Here is a 26,029-nt window from a genome sequence, read left to right on the forward strand (position 1 = left end):
TTTGCAGCAAATGCAAAAAAATATGGCCTTTACTGAGCTTTTCATTGAGTTTATCAGTCTGGGATCAATCAGATAACCAAAGCCTGTTATTTAGTTCATAACAAACAAGGTTTTTAAGAGTAAATCTGACAACTGTATTTTTCAAGAAGCACATGCAGGAACACTCTTATGAACTTAAGAAATGTATTAAAATGATTTTGTGTGTGTGTGTGTGTGTGTGTGAGCCCCTAGTTTGCAACTATGGCCTCATTCTATGGTGGATGGTAGTGGATAGTTGCTTGGGTGTTTCTAGGTGGATGTTTACTGCCTGTCCCTCTAGTAAAGAGAAAGTTGTAATATGTAAGTTTCATGGCTGTGAAAATTGAAATCCATCATCTGATTATGCTGCTCAGTGAAAATCAAACAGGTTGTTATCAGCAGTAATGATATGTTAACACGGCTTAGAAATTGCAAAACAGGTCAATTAACGGTTTGTTCCGGTTCCTGTGCTGTCTTAAGACAACAAAAGCTATATGAAAAAATAAAAATAGGACTATTTTTCTTAATCCTATTAAATCAGACTGATGATGAATAATGTATTTTTTAATCATTTTCCTTTTGACTTTAAAATATATTAAGCTCTTCTGTGAATAATAATATCTTGGTGGCCTTAAGATATGCCATAACGAACCTCATGCATTACAGAAAAAGATTTAAGTGTGAGTAAAAAGTTGCAGATTACAATACCATGATTCGGAATGTTAAACACTCGGAAAACCATGAAATAATTATCAATAATTGGTGCTGCAAACCCTACTTATCACATTACTAGGGGTGGTCTGAGTTTTGTTTTTGGATAAAAATACATAAAATAAAATAGATAAACAGAATTTGTAGATTAATATTACTGTAAATTAGTACAAATAATATTTATTTCTAATTATTTAAAAATCAAATCAATTATAATATTATAATTAAAATTTTACAAACAAAACAAATAATTATAATATAATATAATATAATATAATATAATATAATATAATATAATATAATATAATATAATATAATATAATATAATATAATATAAGAAAATTATGTAAAAGGTCTGTTTTCAGCAGCCAATAGTCTACTATGAAAAAATAAATTAAATTAAAAAAATAAAAGATCTTTATAAAGTGCTGATTTGGTACTTAGTTAAAAACAGTTGTGCAACTTCAAGTGTGAAACCTGACATTTCTGGAGTACTGAGTACACTTTGCAAGTATTCTTGCAAGGCACTTTATACTTTAAGTAAAAATCTGGCTTTTTTCATTCTGGGAACACATTGCCCTGCTTCTTGAGAGATGAAGGTACACTACTGTCTTGACAAAAGCAAGCAAACTTGATCCAACCAGGACTTTGATAGAGAGAGACGTGGACATCCCAGATGCACAACAACACGAGTACATCAGAGTGTTTGAAAAAAAGAGTTTGAGAAACAGATGTTTCATTGGTGCTCAGCTAGAAGTTTCAGTGAAAACTACAAGCCCACCGTCAGCTTTATCTGACCCAGAGATGACTCTAAGATGCTGCTGGCCTTGAGACAGAGCTTCTAAGGGAAACCACATCTGACACTGGCAAAGAAAATGGTTCAAATAGGTAAAAGTACTTATAGATTCAATGGTGGACCATTATTATGGATGGATGAAATTAAGTTTGAGCTGTTGATTATAAGGTTCTGAGAAACTATGGGAATTGCTACAAGAAAGCTAAAATATAAAACTTTAGCTGATTATCTAAATAAACTGACAACAACTTGAATGCTTAGAGCTTGATTAAAAAAATTATTTTATTTCCAGACCGGGTATTTATATAAATAATGATACATATAAATATATAAATAAATGTATAAATAGAAATGTATGTGGATGTAGGATGACCTGGTCAGACAAGGGCATCTCTGCATGACACTTCAGCCTTTCACACAGAGCTCAAATCACTCACAAACAGCATCACCTCTCTCTCCTCACTCAGTGCTGCTCTGCCTGTTGCTATGCAACAGAGTGGCCTGTAAATCTGATAACATCCGAGGCATTGATTATTTTTTGAGTTCTGTGAAGGCAAAGTTTTGGTCACAAATATACATTAGAGAGCAGGAAGATGTCGGAGATCACTTTTATGAGGTGTTTGAACATAGTTGTGTGGACGCAGTGTGTGAAAAACAACCAGCATATAATGGTAAAAATCCACTCACTCATTGTTTTATAATTCCAAAAAATCATAAACTTTCTCTCCACATGAGCAGTTCCAGACTATGATGACATAGTCAGTGAAAGTGCCGCCCATTTGTGAAGCTCTGTGCTCTATTAGCATATACACAGCCCTGAGTGAGAAGCTGCGGTCCGCCATTACTGTTCTCTTGCTGCTGGAGATACAATATCAGTGCAAAAGCGCCATTAAAAGTGTTGTGTTTTGTAATGCACCATCGAACATAGGAGTCTCCATAGACTGCTGAGGACACAGTGATTAACTTTCATTTTCCAAGGAAATATCCCAGAAAAAATGGAAAAGTCCTATGCGTTGTGCTAACATTTTACACCGGACTCGACTGCCTCACAAACGAGGGTCAGTTCATCGCTGGAGGTGTTTGAAGATTGTTTCTGAAAGAAGAATGATACCAACGCTTTGTGCGCAAATGTCCAGACTCCAGAAAAAGTAAGCATCACGCATCATATTTTGTTTTCCAAAAGAGATTCTTGGCTCGCTGTAAGGCTAATTTTGCTAAAGCTAACATCGCCTCTGCCTGTTTTCACTAATGCTGCCTTCAAGTGCAACCAAGAATGATCGTAAATAAGAATGTGGTGGTTAAAAAATTTGCGTTTGGAAGCAATGTGTTAGGTCAGTAACACAGTCAACATGGTCAATATACATGTATACACACACACACACACACATACATGCTTACAAGCATAAAATACAATATAACAATAGGAGTTTACATTTTGAACCGTCCCAAAAAATTTATTTGGTTGTTATTGTAGTTATTGTTCAAATGATAACTCACATATTTAACACAGATTCATTACAACAACCTTATGTGAGTAATTTGTTTAAGATTTAGACTATACTGATCATAGAAATAAATAAAAAAACATTTTGTCTGCAATTATAGTGAAGCCCCAAATCTCTCTCATTACATTTTATCCATATTTCAAGGTCACAACTTTGTTAAAACATTTCTGTTGCTGTGGTATGGAAAACCCAAACCTCTGATTATAAGAAGAGAGCTCAAATTTTGGTGGAGGAATTCAGACATCACTGAACTGCTAATGAAATCAAACACAATATATCTCCACACACAGGACAGAAGTTTGCAAAGCCGTATCTGATGGTTTTACCATGTGCTTTAATCTTTCATTTGAACTCTGCCCTACACAGACGGGCCTGGAGAATGCCAGTGTACCTGCTGGATGGAGTACACTAAGATTAAATGAGCTTGCATCTAACCCACTTCTGTCTCGCCAGGAGCAAAGCAAACAAACATCGACCTGGGTAATCTTTAAAGCAGCGCTCTAATCCTGAAATGTCTAAAATGTCAACAGTTCACTGATACCCCGCGTGGGTCAGGTGCCATGGATTACAGTAAATGTGTTAAAAGGGACGTATGGGGGTGCGAGGAGGAGGGTATGACGGACATAAATGCAGATCTAGCATTTCAAAAGCTCCAGTAATCTTCTGTGAACATGCACGCACTCTCCTACCAAGAAGAGTTCATATGATAAGCCAGAGAGAGCCTGTAATGTCTGTCATTAAAGCATATGATCCTCTATACACATACATACACACACACACACACACACACATACACTATATATATACTATATATTAGGGGTGTAACGATACGCGTATTCGTATTGAACCGTTCGGTACGAGGCTTTCGGTTCGGTACGCGGTACGCATTATGGACCGAACGGTTCGTTGGACTAATTAATCATAATAAAAAATTGTGAAATATAATGATATTCGTTCAACAAGGTAGCCCAATAACCCAAACGACGTAGCAGGCAACGCCCCTGACACCCCCGGAGAAGAAAAAAACACCAACTTATATGTTTATGTTAGGCTACTCAGTCAGGCGCTCGCTCACTCAGTAATACGCGCTGAAGGCTCGTTGCAAAATCGCCAATGCGTTTAACAGACCAGAAATAGAAGATCCTCCAATAAACAACAGGTCTGGTGTTTGGGTGCACTTTGGATTCCCTGTAAGCTATAATGGTGGTGGCAAGAGAGTGGTGGATAAAAAAAAACAACGATATGTCGCGTCTAGGGTACACCAGCTGGAATACAAAAAAAAAAAAAAACACCAGCGGGAATACTTGAAACGTGTCAACTCATTTACGCCGACATCACCTTAGTGTGTCAGTATCTGGGAAAAGACGAAAAAAAGGAGAAACATACACGCAACAAACTATCCCCGCAGCATTTAGACAGACATTTCCAACGGATTCAAACAGGGCAAAAGACATCACCACGGCGATTGGTAGGTTACGTTATAGCCGCGGATATGAGACCTTACTATTTAGCATTCATTCTATCATCACCATTATAGCTTACAGGGAATCCAAAGTGCACCCAAACACCAGACCTGTTGGTTATTGGAGGATCTTCTATTTCTGGTCTGTTAAACGCATTAGCCATTTTGCAACGAGCCTTCAGCGCGTACTGAGAGAGCGAGCGCCTTACTCTGTAGTGGAAAACGTAGGTTTTAAGAACATGCTTAAATGTAATTGAGCCCCGTTACAATATTCCTTCACGAGCCCATTTCAGACAGACCGTAATTCCTGCTTTGTTCCAAAAAAACATAAGCCCTATAGAGAACCAATTGAGTAAAAACACACTCAATATAAAGAGTTATAGAGTTCCATATAAAAAGTTACATCTTTGTATTTGTTCATAACTAATATAACATTTTCATTTTTTTTTTATAAGGAGCTGTTTTTGCTTTATACAGTATGCTGCTAAGAAAACACAATAGAAGATGAGTAAAGAAAAGCTCCATCATTGTTCAATGTAAAAAAACAAACAAACATACTTTGTTAGTTTTAATAAATAAAACATTTTTTAAAAATCAAGGAAATTTATCTGCCAATTTTTTCTTTTTGCTGTATCTAAAACGTACCGAACCGTGACACCAGTGTATTGTATCGAACCGAACCGTGAATTTTGTGAACCGTTACAACCCTACTATATATATATATATATATATATATATATATATATATATATATATATATATAGTAGGGGTGTATATATATGTACGGTCTATGTAGGCAACTCACAGCTTTAAATATCTACCAGCAACCAGTAATGGCCTGTTTTCTTCATTGTATTTTCATGTAGTCTTGTTCCTGTACTCTCTCTTTTCACTCACAGTCAAGCTCAGAACATCCTGGAAATAAAGTGTCTTCTCTGTAGTTGGTGTAGATAAAATTTGCAGAACAAGCAGCAAACAATAAAACCTCATGCAGTTTTGCACTTGTCCCTCATTATAGTTAACCTACCCACAATATTTTGTAAGTGTTTGTGTATATAGGCACAATTGAAGAGACCTGCTTGTATAGGCTTGGGTGAAGAAAGGGATATTTTTTGTCCCAATTAATCCTGTGCTCCACTACTGGTGTCACTGTGAGTCGTCCTGGAGCAGCACAAGTGCTTTTGTTTGCTGGCCATTCATTCAAATTAGCATATATAGTTAATATAGTTATAGTTAATTTTTCTATAGTTAGTAATTTAAAAATTAATAAAAGTTATTTTGAAATGTTATATTTCACCATACTGCTGTTTTTGCCATATTTACTGTGACTCAACCCAAAGATAAGTGGGAAAATTACGCAGTGAAGTCTTTATCAAGTCATAAACACCGAATTCACAGTTTAGAGCGGAATGCCACGGAATTATAATATTTGTGTTATTTATTTTTATTTATACTATTTATAATTTTGTGCAATTAGCCTGTCTTGCCTGTCCATTGAGTTTGTGTCAAACCCCTTTGCAGTGTTTACATGTTGTTTAATTTTATAAAGTACAATTTGATTACAAAATGCACCAATTTTTTTGCCTTTTGTGTTTTTCAGTTGAATAAAAGACTATTTTTCCCCATATATATATATATATATATATATATATATATATATATATATATATCAATCATCATTGAAGATTTCTTAAAAAAAAAAAGATGAAAATCTCGTCTTGTCTCATTCTTGTGAACCCAGTCTCATGTCTCGTCTTGTGGGATAAGTGTCTCGTCACACCCCTAATAAATTTGGATTCTATAGTTGATTATCATGGTAAGTAATGCAAGTAGGTAAGCAAATCAATCAATCCATCAATCAATGGATGTGCACAGGATTATTGGAATCGATGTATTTTGGAACCAATTCTAAAGGAAGTAAGAAAGAATCCTGTATGAATTAAACAAAATCCTACTGGATATAATGCAATTTCCTACAATATTTTATGATCCTTATTGTTTGATTCTTATAGTCTTGTTGGATATTGTGCAATCTTTATCAGAACCCTACTGGTATTGTAACACAAGAAACAGCAACAAGGTCCCACCATGGGACAGTCAAAGAAATTGCTCTAGGAGCTGCTGCAGATTTAAAACCGCTGAAAGACATTCCTTTAAATTCATTTTGATATTTAGCTTTTATCCTATTGGGAATCTTAACAGTGCTGTTAGGAAACAAGCTTTTTTAATGTCTTTTTAATCTCGTTGTGAAATCCTGAAAGAAAATTCCTATTAGGATGGACTCCAAATCAGGACAGGGTTTCCAATAGGATTCTAGAGCACATTTTGAAGTGTACAAAATCATTGGCACACACCTACATCAACACCCCTTATATAACTGGAAATAATGCAGTTAATATGGACATACACATACGTAAGCAAAGAATAAAGCATCATTTCACAGCATCCCAGAGGCTGCCATGGCACCCTCCCTATCTGGAACTGATGCGACTGATGTCTGGCCTTTGACTAATGAAAAGCTGGCAAGAGTGAGACATTCCCAACACACGCCTTTCCTCTGCCTCTCGGTCAAACCAGGATACAAGACGCTAACCTTTCCCATCTCAACATTCATAATTGCCAGACACTTGCAATTACCTCAACTGTCTACCAGCAGCAGCCAAACATAGCTAATTAATTCTGTAATTAAGATTAATTCCGAAATGCCGTCTTTCCCCCCTTCTGCATATGTTTTCTTCCCAGAGAACATTTGAGCACTGCTGTGCACAAACCTTTGGGGGTAGTGCGGTTTTTGACAAGGAGAGCAGATGATTTAGATCTGATAAGGCCTTGAATGTGCTCTTTTCTGAAACTCTGAATTACAGTCAAATAAGATCTTGTTATGTCAAATACAGTAAAGTGTTTTAGCAGATACTTTCTTATCTAAAGCGACAGGAAGGTTCAGTCACCCTGGAGAAAACTAAGGAGAAGTGACTTGCTTCAGGCACAGTGATAATAACAGTATTGCTTTAGCTCATGAACCCAAAAAAAAAAAAAAAAAAAAAAAACATGTTTAGCATTCAAAATGAACTGACAGCCTTCTGATTACAACACCACAACTTAAAGCACTGAACTACCCACACTAATAAACAACAACTATATGCGCTACCTAAATTTGTGATATGATAAAACCTTAATTCTAAACTTCATAGCTAGCATTAGCTAGCAAAAAATTCTGAATTTGTGACCGTCACACACTTCCTAATTTTCAATGAAATCTGCCAACTCAAATCTGCAGACTGGCTCTGACTTTCTTCAATTAGCGTCAACTTATCCAAACTATATAGGTGATATCTGCAGGATCAGATTCAGATCCTCCATCCAATCAACAAATGGATAGAACCAAATCCTGCCCTTCATTATATTCTTTTTAAATAATCTGCTTCACTTGGATGTGCGTCACAATACAGAAGATATTATCTATAGTGACTTTAACCAATATTGTACGACTATATTGTGACTATACATCCTCTTTTTCCTAGACATGCGCCCAGACTCTGGAACAATCTACCTAGTTTTGTTCAGGAGGCAGACACACTGACAGTTTAAATCTAGATTAAAGACCCACCTCTTTAACCTGGCATACACATAATACACTATAACAGTTCTATAAATATATGTATATCCTTTAAAGGATTTTTAGGCTGCATTAATAAGGTCAACCAGAACCGGGAACACTTCCCATAACACACAATGTACTCGCAACATTGTATGAAGAATGGCATCTACGCTAATATTAGTCTGTATCATTATAATTCAGTGGTCACTGGATTCAGTCCGTATCCAGACCAGATGGTGGATCAGCATCTAGAGACGACCTCTACAGCCCTGAATGTCAGTGGAAACCATGTTAACTACATGCACCCCAGAGACAGATCGGCACAAGACCACAGGAACCAGATGAGTCCTCTGAAAAATCTGACCTGTTTTGCAGCCTGGAATTAAACTACACCATGCTGGTTTTGTCTGGCCAGAGGAGAACTGGCCCCCAACTGAGCCTTGCTTCTCGCGAGATTTTGGTTCCTTGCCACTGTCACCTTTGGCTTGCTTAGTTGGAGATGCTTGACTGATTGCACAGACACACCATTGGAAGGGAGCTGATCTGGAGGATGACATCACTGAATTATCAATGAACTGACTTTAGCTGGGAAAAAAATGACTTTATGTTATTGTCCTATTGCATTATTGACAAACTATTTTCCTGACACTGTAAAGCTGCTTTGACTCAATCAGTATTGTATAAAGGGCTATATAAATAAAGCTGACTTGACGAGCCCTGGCTGGAATTTCTAAAGTGCCTAAAATGTCCCGGTTCTGTTTTTTTTTCCCTATTAACATGCTCTTTACAGTTCTCATACATTATATGTGCATGCATTTGCATTGCTTTGACTGATCTCTGTACATCGTACCTTCTCACACACTAAGACTAATTGATTATTTTGCCTGCAAGCTATTCGTCAAACTACATTTCAGTTATTACCTTCAGCAAGTCTGAAAACAATAGGAAAACAAAGCCAAAGTATGACATTTTAGACAATTTAGTAATCCCTGCCAGGATGTAAGGTCTCCCTAATGTGACATTAGCATGCTACAAAGCTAAACATGTAATAGTTTACTATGCATAAAAATGCATATAAAATAGTGATTTTGTTTTACTATACTTTTCTTTATTGGATAAAACTTACGCAACATTTATAATCTAAACATTTTAAGACTCATTCACAATATGTGTGATGTTTTTTTGAAATTTTTGGGGTTTGCTTTCTTCCCACACAGAGATAAAATAACAGTAAATTACAGCAAGACAGTTCACTAAATACAAAATTCTTGATAAAAACAACCTAACAGTACATTTGAAATAGAATATTTAACTTTAAAGTTGTCAACACATTAACTATTATAACAATGCTCCCTGTTTAGAGCTTACAAATCTTTCACTAATAAGGGTTCCAAATTGGTTAGGATGCAGGGATGCTGCCTATGCATGCAGTAGAAACAAGGCAGCTCACACAGTAACAGAGAAAGATTGGAACAGAGCCACAATGCAAAAAAAAAAATACAATGTTATCATGGTTGTGACATCAAGTTCATGAATGCATTAACATTTACATATCAATTCCTACTCAGTATTCAGCACCTTAGACTGTTCTGATGATCAATTGGCTTACCTTCAAGTATCAGCGTAATTCACAATCAGAACAGTGGTCATTTACATAAACAAAACATCTTAAAGATGAATTACCATATTTTGATGCAATAAACTTTAACAAACATTAGAAGTACTTATGGTCTAAAAACATGCAAATCAACAAAGCTCGCCCACAGTATTGTCACAATGCAAAACTTCAGTAAAACAGGATTTGTTCCAGTTGTTTACTGGGGGTATAGGGAGAGAAGGAGAGAGAGAGAGAGATAGTTAGTTAGCACAAAGCTGTCAGCTGCTTGGCAGCCTCTCAAATGCAGCTTAACGTTCACCCTGTTCTGAGTGGCACACAATGCAACTATTCAAGCCTCCAAACATCTAACTATCCCCACACACATAAAGAGACGCCTGCCAGTCAAGAGTAGAGCTTCAGCTCACTCTGGCCAAAATGGAGCTGCAACATTTCGCTCTCTGTGTCTTCAGGCTCAATATGGATGATTTTGTCATTGTCACCCTTGGATCTACAATCTACAGAGATCACTTCAGGACGAACTGGAAAACTGTTCTGCCTTTGACCACTGGATGGCGATCTGGTTCCATGAATAAGTTCTGGGAAGAGTGAATGAAGCACACTATGGCAAGCCGAAGAAATGGACACGAGTGTAGAATTAGAGGTACATGAGAGACAGGTTGTGTACAAGCTTTCCTTTAAGGGTGGAAAGGTTAAAAACACAACCTAAATATACAAATGGTAAATAGATGTAGAGAGCGGGCCAGCATGGGTGAGCCTTTTCTGTGCTGGTAATGAAGGATATCAAAAAAGAAATTAATGAGTCACATTTCTTATTACAACACCAAATCACACCTTAAAATAACCTCCTTTCAAAACATGGCAATGCATACTGTTTTCTCGCACCCAGAATGGGTTTTAATGCCACTTTTAAGAAGGACATTACAGTATCTCATTTAAGAGCTCAAAGTTAACAACTTGTGCTGATGTCATTATGCAAATGTTAAATTTTTTTTTTATGTGGTACGAAAACATAATGAATGTTATATTTAGTGTTGAGTCGAATTTCCCTCCTCCTCCCTGCTTAGTTATATTTTGGGGACAAAAATGTCCTCAAAAGTAAGCAAAATGGCAAAACCTCCATTTACATTTACATCATAATTTATGCATTAGTAATTCCTGAGTAATCGTAATCATAACGCCTCCATGCAATGATGGCATAACACATCTAAGTAAACGTGTAGAAATACATGTGTGCACGTGTCCTAGAGCCCGACCGATATGGATTTTTGGGGGCCGATGCCGATGCCGATATTAACTCGAAAAGAGCCGATTTATAAGCCGATATTTTGATTTTAAAAATAATCTGGATATTAGACCCATTTCCTATAAACTGCATTTACACAACATTCAATAGCAAAATATCTGCCTGTTCTATGTATGTGGACTGTATAAACCATTTTCCAGAATGGACTATGTTAAAAAAAAAGCCTTAGATTACAGTCTCAATGACTAAACAATTGCACATCAAAAGTATATATTTTTTAATGATCAAAAAACAGTCTGGTTTTAAACATTTAACACTTTTACTTTCTTCCAGTTGAAGCTGGTTTTAACAGTCTGTATGTTTACTGTAAATAAATTATAATACTAAAGTTAAAGTATTTGCAGAAGTAGTCCCACACGTTGCTGCTACAGCATTCACCTTTTTCAGCCATCTGTAGGCAGAAAGAGAGACGGAGAAAGAATAAGCATGTGTATTAATAATATCACCATGTATCATTACTCATGTCATCATTAGAATTATAATAATAATAAACTGGGATCTCCTACATAGGCAAAAATGAGAAATATATATTTTTTTTTTATTTGTCAAGCAATAGGTATTACCTACTTATATTTAACAATATTATTTCAACATTTTCCTGTTATGTCTGTAAAGCTGCTTTGAAACAATATGTAAAAAAAAAAAAAAAAAGCGCTTGTTCAGCTCACATTTATTTACATGTCCCCTCTGGTTTAATCATTTCTGACGCACCTACTGTAGTTACTGTAACTACACTATATTTGCTCTCACAGACACATTCACAACAGACCCGTATATCTTCTCCTCTTCTCTTTGTGCAGTCTGAATCAAAACATCGTCTTGCCTACTATTACCGGAAGATTACGGAATCAATTCGAAGTTGAATGGTTAACGTAAGTGTCATGAACACACCGCTGTCAATTTTGAGAAGAACCACCTTCAAACAAGTTAATAGCAAGCATTTAAGGGGCCTGCTAAAAAGGAAGCTATTAGCGTTAGAGTAACGTAACCAGCCTGAATTCACCAAATTGTTCTCTGGACCTGAGGGTAGCCTCTTCTTCCTTGCTTCTCTCTTAATTCTCATCAGCAGGACTAGCGCTATCGCTCGCTTCTTACAACGGGACAGATACATGTTTGCTGCTGACCGAAAGGAGGAGGAACAGACTATGAAAGAGCTCCCGCTAAACGTTTTTAAAACTCCGCCTATGCCATAGCGCAGCGCAAATCGCGTTGTATCTGAAGGGCAACGCTGAGCCCAGCGGCAAGCGCCGTGCATACCGCGTCCTGTGTGAAAGGCCCAATTACGCGGTCATTATGTGGGAAACACACAGCAATAGAATAAGAATAAGTTAAACGCTAACGTTATAGTTTGACCTCCTATTAACGTTCGCGCTCTTCCACTGATAAACATGGTATTAGCTTTGTGGCTAATCTAATATAGCAATGCATTAGCGGCTGTAAGTGATGTTACAGAATATTTAGAAGTGATAATGATAGGACCGTTAGCTAGAACTACCACACAGTTTTTATATACAGGGTAACTAAATCTACAATCATTTCACATGACGAACGACAGACTCACCGTCAAAACAGTTGATCGCTTTCTTCTGTAGTGGACTTCTGGCGCTGTTGTTAACTCTGGAGCTATGCAACACTCATAACATGAGTGAAGCATGAGACTCTGTTTCTCATGTTTCATCGGCCGTTATAAATGCCGATGCCGATTTAAATGCAATTACCTTTTATCGGCCGATAATATCGGCCGGCCGATATATCGATCGGGCTCTAACGTGTCCATGCACGAACGTGAGAGTTTTGAAAATGTTTTCCTACCTTATAGCAGGTCATAATCAGTCATGGCTCTTTTCACAGTCGGATCTGTTGTGCCTTTTTTGTGAGATTGGATGTCTTCTCAATTTACTAGGGGCCTTGTAGCTTAACCCTTTAGTGCACTTTGCACTACATCCAGCAAAGCTCACTGTGCATCTAAAAGACCACATTTTATGAATCCAGATTCAGTTCAAATTACTAGAGATTTTCTCAAAGCTCTGGATGTATTGTATTCCAGGTCTTAAAAGAGTGGATGGGCAGGGTAGATTAGAGCAGAGCACACACACCATCTGGGGAACGTCTCATGCCAGTCAGTGGCATACTGCTTAAAGCACAAAGGCACAAATGTACACTGGCATTGAACCAGTGAAGTATGTGGTATAAAAAACTACCAAAACTAGCAGACCTTAATCCAATCCAACATTTATTCTACAGTATATTACTTTCACTAATAAAATGCTAAATGAAACTTGATAAAAATGTCAACACATAGAAGTTTAAACTCCTATATTCACTGAACTCACAGAAAGTTCAAGGGAAGAACTACACGAATAACACAGTCTACTACACCAATCCAGCCCTCAGCGAGAGGGTCTTCCTCCTGAATGACCTCCACCAGTCCAACGCCGCATGCCCAGACTCCACACGTGTCTGTAGACATCTGAAAGCATGTGGTTCAAAAGTCTTCAAACCCCATGTGGGCATGGAAACCATAATGAGGTCACATCGTTTTACCCCTTGTCCTTACCGGACAGCAACTGGGCTGACCCCACAGACCTAAGCCTGGTACCACTGAAGCACCCGGCGCAGGATTCCTGCCTCGGCAACTTGAACAAACCAGGTCTGGCAGTGGAATCACACAGCAGACTAGTGTGACAACTGCTCTTGTAGTTTGTAATCAAAGAAGGTCCAAATGCTCAATGAAAGAAGACTAAATGCAAATCAGGCAATTTGCTGTCATCTAGCCAATTAACTTCACTGTATACAAACATCAGTCAGCAAATGTGCATGACAGGAGAAGCGTAAAAATTGCTGCTCTTTAAAATTGTTGTTCTCTTTAGCAGTGCCTCATTTCATTCTGGGTTGGTGTTTAAAGAGAGAGCAAACCAATGGGTCATTCCAGACCCATTTCACTTTTTTTCCTCCGTGGACCACAAAGAGTTTTTTTAGAAGCTACATTCAAATGTACATTTTCCAGTATAATGAAAATGGCGGATCAGAGCTCTAAAAAAGTAGGGATGCACCGACATCAACATTGTGGGCAACAATAATAAGCCAAAAATTACTGGTCATGGCCAATATTAAAAGTCTTCAAGACTTTTACTAATTAAATATACTAAGAAAGACAGATTGTATTGGTGAGATGCAAAATATTAAATTTAATCAATCTTTTTTATTATTATAATTTTTTTTCATTAGCAATGTCATTAAAAGTTGACTCTTGCAGTTCAGTCTTTGAATAGAAAAAGACTGAGCAATAATTGAGAGCTATTATTAGCCAAAAACCAATACAGTGTCAATATTTTGTCAACTGCTACAAAAAAGCACTATGAAGGTATTATAAAAGTAGTTCATATGGCTAAATTCACTTCTTCTGAAATCATAAGATAGCTTGGAAAGAACATTAGACCAGAAATCCCTGAAAATAATGCCCTCCATTGTATGCACGGATTTAAATATGGTTCTTTTACAAACTACATGCTAGGTTGGATATTTTGGCAGCATTACAACCATTATAAATGAATGTAAACCAAACATAATGTCCGAATGCTACAGTTTAGGGAACGTTACTTATGATTTGAATTTCTGTTTGTTCCTCATACAAAGACTCGAAATACAGCATATGAGTGAAGAATTAGTTTGACGTTTCACTCATGGTGTTTTTTTGTCATTTTGGAGGAGCACACTCTTCAAAATATATCTTTGTGATTCACAGAAAAAAAAGCCCTACAGATCTGTTGGTGAAAAATTTAATTTTTAGGAGAACTAGTCCAAACCAGACTGCATTATGGCCATTGAGCAAGTCTCCTTCTCATTCAAGCTAGATGCTCTGACCTACATTACCCATCTACAGTATCACAGAGAGAGTTCATTTCACCACGCCATCCTCCACACATACACACACATCCTGATTGCATACTGTATCTAGTCCGTAACCAGAAGAATCAAACCCTCAAGGTCTCAGGTTGCCCGAGTGGCCCCTTTAATTAACTGGCCGCTTAATGTGTTTATCCCATGCAAGCGTGGCTCCTGCTACACCGAGGCACCCTGGGAACAGGCTGAGACAGTCAGATAAATCATCACTCGGCACATCTGTCCCCAGTCGCGGCCATCCATCCTCCCTCTCTCTCCACTTTTCCCTCTTTTTCCCTCCATTTCTCCTCATCGGAGACTCAATTCTTTTCCTTTGGGTGAGGACGTTTGTCTCTGTCTAACTCTTCCACAGGCTGCTGCCATAGGTTAATATTACATACTCAGATCTATTGCTCAGATAATAGCGCCGTACGACAAGGTCACTGCACTGGGTTCCGAATGTTAGACCACAAATAGTTAACTGAAGCCAGCCTACCTGTGAAGGGCATAAATCTAGGGAGTAAACTCCCGCTGTGAGAGCATCAACTCTTGAAATCTCCATAAGGCCAGATTGAATTTGTTCCAGTGTTTTATTTCCCTGAAATGAAAATTATGCTAAAACAAAGAAGAGCTATGGCAATTACTGCATATAAATATAAGTTCACAGTGTGTGTGTGTGTTCACTGCTCTGTGTGTGTGCACTTTGGATGGGTTAAATGCAGAGCACGAATTCTGAGTATGGGTCACCATACTTGGCTGAATGTCACGTCACACTCTATGTATTTCAAGGGCAAAATTAAGGCCATGGTATATAGTAATGGTGTAGGAGTTTTGGATAACATACTATGGTGCAACCATGTTTTTTGTACATGTATCATAGAAATACCTTTTCTTTTCTTTTTAAGTACCATGCAAATATCACAGGAAAATGTGAGATGGTTGATAAAAACAGATGTTTTACTAAGTCTCTCCCCCCCAAAAAAAACACCTATGTGTATTATAAGACATTACCAGGTTTCTTAGGCAATACTATAGTTTATAATGTACTAGGAGTACTGTATAATTTATAAGTAACTTGCAGTGTCAAAATTACTATACTATATATGAATATGGTAATCATTCAGTACCATAATGTAATAATCAGAAAGTAGAATTTTTCTCCATTTGCTAGCATCCACACGTATAAATACATAAATCACAATCAAATATAGAAACTTGAAAAAAGGAGAGTTTGAGACGCTAATTTGACGGACAGAGACATAAACACCAGAAACACGTGTGTGCCTCTTAAACAGTAAAAAAAAAAATTGATGCCGGGAAAACTAAACGTTTTGAAACAAAGATAAAGGTGGCAAACACACATGCCTTTTCATGCTTTTTTTCATGCATTAGTTCCATTACAAGATACTTTACTGATACAACCGCTGAAATGATTTTATCCAATGCAGAAAAAAATAAAATAAAATACATTTAACAAAATAAAATAGTTCTTAGTGTATAGAGACCCATTTTCACTATTAAATTGGTGCTTATTAGCAAGCCTATTATTAACATTTTGGCTGTTTATTAGAACTCATGACCATATTCTACATCCCTAGTCCCCAATACCTAAACTTAACAACTACCTTACTAACTATTAATAAGTAGCACATTAGGAGTTTATTGAGGCAAAAGTCATGGTTGATGGTTTGTTAAGAGTGAGAATTAGACCTTAAAATAAAGTGTGACCAAATTTTCTTTGTGTTTAAAGGTTATATAGATATATAAATATAATACAAAGTGACATAATAATACTAACAAACTGGATTAAACATCTTAAAAACTTTAGAATGAGATACATGCAGATCTGAACTGATATGCACTTAAAACAGAATACTAAAAAGGTTCAAATAAGACTTCAAAACATTATAAATAAGTAAATGTTATTTTCAGTCTTTCAACTTTCAAATATGCACAAGAAAGTTATGTGACATAACTATTAGCAAAGTACTATTTACATGGAGCAAACTCCACCCACGGAAATTGTGATGATAATTGCAATACAAAGACATCCATCACGTTAACATCAAGGCAAAAAAGTCTGAGACAAAGAAAGTAGTCAGAGAACAATTTTGCAGCTCAAATAAAATTTTATATGGAAGACTACATTTCACTACATCAGCGCTGCATATACTGTTGATAGAGTTTAACTTTTTACTAAACCCATAATATTCTTTCAATATTACACTTCAAAATTCATACCACTCATACCAAGGTAAAATTAACCTGCATTTACATAGACTCTTCTGGCCATCCTCCACTGCATGCCCAAACAGAGAGGGGTGAACACACATCAGGAGTCTGCTGGCCAATAACCTCACCCTACAGGTGCCCATCGAGAGGTCACCGGCATGTGTGCAGCCTAATCTAACACAGCGAGCCAATGAAAAACACTGCCAACTGTTCCACATCCCGCTGGTACAACTCATTCTCCTGCTGTCTGTCTTTGACAGGACACGCTAGCAATGCACACACGGAATGATCCACAGGGCATCCATTATTAGCAACATCAGTGCTAAGACAAATACCGTTCCTTTATTTACTGTCAAAGCCTGGATTAAAAAAAAAAACACAAAAACAAGGATTGTTAGTAGTATATAGAATTTAACCTGAGGTTTTCTGTAAAACGAGATCTGGCTCCTGACCACATAGCCCAGTTGGGCGGCACTGAGTGTTAAGAGATCGTCATGACATGAGGTTTCAGAAAAGCTCATCACTGTTCTGCCTGCGTAGTCGCAGAATTTGCAAAGGCGTGAGGAGACTTACAGAGAAGGGGGACGGTGACCTTGTGTCACCTTGACCGCACACAGAGAGTTCAGAAGATATGGAGAAAGGAAAGGAAAAACATGCATAACGCTTGTTATTCTGTGATGCAAGGCTGTAGCCATCATTTCATATAGGGAAATAAAGTTTGATTTGCTTCAGAAACATGTATAAATGTCCACATACACTTAGATGTCGTTGATGAAAATATTGGAAAAAATCCAACACTGAATGGATTATCCAATCAGTGAAGCTTGTTTATATGCTAGTGTACTAATAAAAGTTGACATTTCTAATTTAGCAAAACGAAACAAAAATACTGATGATGACTCTTATATTGAGGGCTGTGTCCTATAAAATGCACTGCCCAAAATTGCAAATATCACCATGCGACTTTTTGCGAGTAGAAAATCATAGTTCATTAGTGTCTTTGGCTGTACAGCATTTTGCTATAGCATATGCTATTCATATTTTATTGCATTAAAGTGACTGGAATTTTTTCATTTTTAAAGTTGCTTTCATCTGTTCCTTAAGCTGTCAAATTTGGGTTTGATGAGCTGTGATGTTCCTGTTTTAATAAGAAATATGCTAACGCAGAAAAAGAAAACGTTTCTTATTTCAAAATGATTGAACTAATTAGTTGTTCAGCTAATTATTTATTTTGTTTGCGATCTTTAAGAAAGTGAAAGAAAGTGACATGACATTCAGCCAAGTATGGTGACCCATACTCAGAATTCGTCCTCTGCATTTAATCCATCCAAAGTGCACACACACAGCAGTGAACACACACAAACCATAAACACACACCCAGAGCAGTGGGCAGCCATTTATGCTGCGGCGCCCGGGGAGCAGTAGGGGGTTCGGTGCCTTGCTCAAAGGCACCTAAGTTACGGTATTGCTAGCCTAAGACTCAAACCCACAACCCTAGGGTTAGGAGTCAAACTCTCTAACCACTGGGCCACAACTTCCCACTATGAAGGCATATTTTTTATTTTATAATGCAAAAAATTGATTGATAAAGTAACAACTTAACCAATATTTCAGATTATGCAATATTACTTTTTAATATGACAAAAAAAAAATGTATTACATTTTTCCCTTAATTAACAATTAAGTTATTACAAAAATTTTAGGCATGTCCTGAAGTTGTCCAGCAACTTATTTACTTTTACTTGCATGTTTTTTTTTTCAGCTTCAATTATTTTTATAATTTTACCTTCATTCCCAATAAATGTTTTTGTATTTTTTCAATGCAGCCAGAAAAAGTAGAAAATGTAATTATACAAATGTGATTATCAAATTGGGGAAAAAAAAGTCATCAATAAGGACTTCAAATGAAAAATTTATTTATGCAAAAGCTTAGCATACACTAATCTCATACTGTATAGTAGGTATTACATTTGGTTTGAAACTTGCTTTGTGTCCATGAAAAAAAGTATGTTCTATACAGTATGAATGAGAGTAGTATGAATGAAATTCAGACGCAATACATCTGCCAGTTGCATCACTTCACTGCCATTCACAAATCCTCTCCTGTAGCCTTATGGGATAGTAAACCGAACATCAGATACACACTTAATGTTTTATGAATATTATGAATTCAGACATGGTACTCGGCTCACCTACTAAGTAATTATGTAAAACTACCTCAAAAATAACAGACACAAAGTAGAATCCACAAAACTCCAAATTTGATTAGGGTTTAAAGGAACAAGGTATATGGTTGTAGAAACACTTCAGAACAATATGCAGTTACTTATTTGATGCTAACAGTGGGAGTCATTTGGAAAAGTGGAAACTTGAAAACAAAAATGACAATTTAACTTAAACTTAGCCTTGTGTGGAAACTTTAACTGCAGTCAAAAGCAGGAGCTGTCACTAGAGAAATGGTCCCCTGGAAATCGTTTGTGTCAGTGTCCATATACACAATTACCGTTCATTCCCTCTCTTACACAATCAGCAGGGTGTCCACTTTAAATTAACCTACAGTTTCCTTACCGTATGCAAATTTATTTTTTAGTACCACTCGAGACAGCATTGTATGTTAAATAAGAGAAAATTGTTTTTCCACCGAGCTTATATTGTAATCACTTGCTGAGAATAGAATGCAATTACTTTCTATTGTTTAGAAAACACATGCAATATGTTATACGATGACAATACAAAATCTGTGATGCTTTACGGAAATGTCTGGATGATTGCAATCCATTTTCACAGCACACTAAACTGTCAAATTTGCAGGTCAAATGACTTATGCGAAACCGAGACTATCTGACTGTGGGCATCCGCTCTGCATGTTGCAGCACGAGGTTCCCATCAATTATTTAAAGGGCACAAATTGATATCACTGCTGCTGGATCCTCTGGTTACGAGGTAATATTCTCTTACTGCGGTCATCCACCTCCAACAGCTGGGGAAAACTTCCATGACAAGACACAGAGTGACCTAGTAACACGCTCACTCGTTTATACACTAGTACTCACTCCGATTTCATTCCCTCATGTTTTATAGCATGTATCACATGGCTAACCGTTTCTAGGCGCCTGCTGATGTTGGCTGAGGTCCATGGAGAGCCAGACACATGTCATATGTCGGAGCTAATAGTATGATTTTGGGTGTCACATAAATTACTGCCCTTAACATTAGGAAGCATAAGATCCAAATGTTTTAGGAGTAAATAAAAAAAATTAATTCACTAATTCAAACCATAGTTAATTTGGCAAGAAAAGGTTAACTAATTATATAAGTAAATAATGTAATGGTAAGATTTTGGGTGTCATTAGAAGGTAACATAAAATATTGTCATTAATATAACTAAGCGTAAAATCTCATGGTTTTGGTTTTAGATAAATAATTACATTTTATTAAAATCCTTCCGTAAAATGAATATCTGGAATGTTACCACATTTAATTACATTTGAATTGAGCTAGCAAACTGAATGCAGAATTACAATTTGAATTTAATGACATAAAAAGGCTTGACAAAAACACCAATAAATAAATAATAAGCTAAAATGCTGAGGTTTGAAGGGTTTACATGTATATTAATCCCATTAATTAGTAAATAAATGGATGGCTGGACAGGTGGTTATGTTCTTTACACTTCTGCCTGAGTGAACAAGATATCAGTATCCAGGGATTTATTAAGTGTTCGGTAAAGCATATGAGAAATCTCTAGAGAGAACAAGCTAAACAGATTAGTGGTTTGAAACTAAACCCATCCAGTGGTTACCAGGAGAGAGAAAAAGAAAGACCTGGATGTAGAATTTCAAGCAGTAAAGGTAGTTTTACAGTGTCCAGTGTTGGGCAGTAACGCGTTATTAGTAACGCGTTACTGTAACGCAGTTACTTTTGACAGTAACTAATACTGTAACACATTACTTTTTTAATAAATTAACTCCATTACAGTTACCACGTGGTGCATTGTCCGTTACTTTTTTTAATTAATTAATTTTGGCTGAAGTGTAGCCTACAGCCTAACCTGTTTGCAGCAGTGACGCATTGTAGAATTGGTGGAGGCCAACCACTGTAAACACGAAGACGCACTGTGGGCATGTTTCCGTTTATTCAAGTATGTGCGGCAGTCATGGCGAGTCAAGGTGAGAGCAACACGAGTTTCTCAAATTGGACATATGCTCATTATTTTACTCTAGTTGAGCATAAAGACAAAAACATTTTAGCCAAATATAAGCTGCATCTTTCTGGTTCGAATGTCCTATCCTATCCCACGAATTTCCAATCCGTGCGCTCAGATTTTGTAAACTGTACCCTCGATTTTAGAATCTATACCCACGAATTCATTATCCGTGCGCACGCTTTCGCAATCCGTTCCCTCGGATTTGTAAACTGTAATTACGGATTCATGCAGCAAGCTCCTACGTGTTAACATACAGTTTTAATGAATATTATTATGTGAAATAGGTTTACAGCAAGGTTTACAATCAAGTGTAAATAGGTTTATACTTGATTGATTCTCTATCAAGTGTAGTACGAGGTTGAATACAACGATTTAATAAGAAAGATGTGCATCAAAATCTTGTTTAATTTGTGATAATATTAGCACTTTATTATTATAAAATAAACCTGGCATTGTGACTGACTCTGGAGTAATTTGTTCCTCTTTTGTATGTCGTTTTGGATAAAAGTTTCTTATGCATAAACTGTATAATATATAATAATGATAAAAATAATAGTTATTTTTATTATTATTATTTTAATTTATAGGCTTAATCAATGAGTGCACTTAAGACAGTAAAAATGTTTGTCATAAAATAATTCATGAATGCCTTATTTTTAAATAACCTTTTACAGTTTTGGAAATGTTTGTGTACTATTCTTTCTTAACATTAAGACTTATTTTGTTGAGCTTTAAACAGAGTTTGATGCATGCTTCATTAATGTTATTATTAAATAATTAGGCCTATTATAACATTACATTCAGTTAGAAAAGAAATGACAACATAACCGGCACATCATTAGTTTTTTATTGCTTTTTACCTATTTTTCTTCTTCTTTTTAGCTTTTATTTTAGGCTATAAAACACAAGCGGCGGTGTCTTATCCTATTGGTGATTAATGTAAAATAAACGCTAAAAAGCTGATCATGGTCTCATATGATACTATGAAAAATAATGTTTAATAAACAGAAATTAATCTGCCAGTGGGGGCGGAGCCACAAAGCCGTGAGTTTACAAATCCGAGGGATGGGATTGCGAAAGGGTGCGCACGGATAATGAATTTGTGGGTACGGATTCAATTCTCTGAGGGCACAGATTGAAAATTTGTTTAACCGATGGAACGGTTTAAGAATTTGTGAGCACGGTTTATAAACTGAGGGGACTGATTGCAATACCGTTGCCACAGATTGTATGTTTTTCTCCTACAGGTGAAACATTGTTGAAAACATGCAGCCTGTCTCTACTGTGGAGTCGTTGGCTTTTCAGGCAGCTCGTTAGCATGATAACATAGATAAAATTTTAAACAACATTTATATTTTTTATGTTTTCTTTTTATTGCATATATTTATGGTTGTCAATAATATGATTTTTTTGGTGCTGAGTTTCTTGAAATTGATTCTGAATAATTTCATTTATTTATTTCGAAATGATCTGTGTTATGTTGTCCATTGTTGATAGTTTTCATACTTAAGCTGTGAAAGGAACATTTTTAAGGGCTCAACACAACAGCTTTTATGATAGAGAAGCCACTTTAGTTTTTGATTCTGAATATATTATTCAGGTGTTTTGTTATTTATTTCAGAAATCCTTGTGATATACAATATTCAGTTTGTGCTGGTCTGACTTAAAATAGTGTTTAAAAATTACCTTCTGTTTAAGTCAGTTTTGTGTTTGTATAGACCATAACGCATAAAAGGGCATTAATGGGAACATTAAAGAACGTTCTTTAAAAAAGTAACTAAAAAGTTACTTTTAACAGTAACGCATTACATTTTGGTGTAAGTAATCAACAAAGTAATTGAGTTACTTTTTGAATGAAGTAACTAGTAACTGTAACTAGTTACTATTTCTTAGTAACTAGCACAACACTGACAGTGTCTATATAGGGGTTGAATATGTGGTATATGGTAACTTCACACAGTGCTTTGCTCTTGTGGCTGAGGATGTCAGGACATTTTACAGACAACTGGCGATGGATGCCGAAATGGATCTGCCATTGAACAGTATGGATGAGGTATTACAGCACTGGCAACATGGCAAGCTACTGTAATGGCTCGTTTTTTACGGCTGCAGTCTTCAATCTTCATTAACATTCTGACTCGACTACAATTAGCCCAAGAGTCACTAATTACATACATCACCACAATTAGTGGATTCATTATAATCCTTTTTCTCTGAGTTACACTTTTGCTAAGATAAAAGGAGCAATTATGATGCCTGCACCCACCGCTCTAGTCTCAGTGGAAAATACAACATGTCAGTATCTCAACATTTTTTGTGCACATAGCAGGAGTTGCATAGTTCCTCTGCTGTATTAATGGAGAGGGGAATAAACCTCAATCAATTAATCGGAAGAGCATGGTGCTACCAAAGTCATGGGTTAGATCCCCACACAAACTGATCATACTTGAACATGTACAAAATCTCTATAATATATGTATATATAACTATCCCCATCCATATATACCCATGTATATCTAGCTCTATATATAGATATGGATAAATATAGCTACATCTACCATCTTTACTTATCAGAATAACCCTATCTATCCATCCACGCTTCTATCCATCACTACCTATACATTTATATCTCTAAACATTTCTATATTCACATTTAAATATACTGTACCTATCTATATATATTTACCTCTATCTATCTATCTATCATCCATCCACCTCTCTATATCTACATTTCTATCTATTTATATATATCGATCTACTGTATGTATATCTGCACCTATCTATACCCATCTACATCTATTTTTACCTATCTATATATCTACAACTACTGTATATAGCTTTTAATCTATACTCATCTATATCTATACCGGTTACCTATCTACTGTATATTTACACCTACCTATCTATATCTACATCTATATCTATTTCTATCAATCGTTATCCATAGTTATCCATCCATATATCTATATCGGTTCCTTCCTATACATCTATATCTAATCATCTGTATGTAGTTATTCATCTGCAGTGCCCTCCATAAGTATTGGAACAGTAAAGACAAAATTGCTTTCTCTGCTGTGGAGTCAAGAAATTTGCAAATATGATTTAAATATGAATATGCGACAAAACTACAGAATGTCACATTTTATTATTAGGTATTTCGACACAGACATGTTTTACCAAATAAAAAGGACAGCACTTTTAGAGTACATCCCGGTATTTGATGTGAGCATAAGTATTGGAACAGTTGAATTTAAGGCAGATGTAAAAGTTTAAAAGCTAATATTTAGTTGCAGATCCCTTGCATGCAAGCAGAGCAGTGAGTCTGCAACCCATAGACATCACCAGACTCTCTGACTTATGCTTTGAAATGCTTTTCTCCAGCCTTTAATGCAGCCAATTCCAATTGTTGCTTGTTTTGGGGAATTTCTGTCTTTAGTCTCCTCTTCAGCTGGAGAAATGAATGTTCAATTGGATTTAAATCTAGAGATTGATTTGGACAATCTTTGCATTTCACATTTTACAAGACTTTACATTTCTTTGCCCTGATTAAGTCTTTGACTGAACTGGCAGGGTGTTTCGGGTCATTGTCCTGATCCAATATGAAGTGCTTTCTAATGAGTTTGGCACCATTTTCTTGAATATTGGTAGCCAAGATAATTTTGAACCCTTCCAAATTCATTCTGCTACTGCCACAATACATTAAATCATCATTCAAATTAAAAGGTCCTTTTCTAGAGACAGCCATGCATGCCCATGCCATGACACCACCTCCAACAAGCTTTACAGATGAGGCTGTATGCTTAGGATCAATTGCAGTTCCCTTTTTTCTCCACACTTATGCTTTCCAATCACTTAGATAAAGGTTAATCTTTGTCTCATCGGTCCATCAACTCAGTTACAAACCTCTACTGGCTCACATTTGTGAAGAATCTTGCCTTTCTATTTTTGGTGCTGATCAGAGGTTTTCATCTTGCTGTGTAGCTTCTGTAATTCTGTGTCAAATTCTCCTGTGGACTGTAGATTAACAGAGCATCACCCCAGCTTTCTGGAGGTTGTTGGTGATTTTACAGACATGTATTTTAGGGTTCATTTTCACAGCTTTTATGATTTGTCTGTCATCTACAACTGTTGTTTTTCTCAGTTGATCAGGACTCGTTGGTTGCCGATGTCTCTGGTAGTTTTCAAACTCTTGATTTATCCATGCCCTTTGTTTTTCCTATAGTTCTAATTGACTTCCCCTTTTCTTTTAACATCCAAATTGCTTGCTTTTCATTTAGAGTCGGCTGCCTCATCTTCATCCTGGTTTGTGTGTGTCCTAATTAAATGCAAGACTTAGAATGCAGAAGCAATGGATATAACTGATAAGACACATTTATATATCTGAAGAATTAATGCAACAGGACACAGCTGAACACTTAGAAAGACCTGTGAGGCATCTGTTCCAATACTTACGCTCACATTAGATAGGGAGATGAAACTCGAAAAGTGCTGATCTTCTTAGCTAGTGAAACATCTTTGTGTTGAATCACCCAATAATAAAATGTGATATTCTGTAGTTTTGTCTCATATTCATATTTTAATCATATTTACAGATTGCTTGACTCCACAGCAAACAGAACAATTTTGTCTTTACTGTTCCAATATTTATTGAGGGCACTGTATATATCTATATTAACATCTATCTATTCCAATCCATC

The 26,029-nt window shown here is 36.3% G+C and overlaps 1 protein-coding gene across 1 annotated transcript in view; it reads right to left on the minus strand.

Annotated features, from left to right (window-relative positions):
- Positions 1-26,029, minus strand: part of LOC132110288 (collagen alpha-1(XIX) chain-like) — a 112,510-nt gene that overhangs the window by 20,937 nt on the left and 65,544 nt on the right. The window lies entirely within an intron of this gene.

This window comes from Carassius carassius, chromosome 30 (assembly GCF_963082965.1).
Source record: "Carassius carassius chromosome 30, fCarCar2.1, whole genome shotgun sequence".
Taxonomy (NCBI): Eukaryota; Metazoa; Chordata; class Actinopteri; order Cypriniformes; family Cyprinidae; genus Carassius; species Carassius carassius.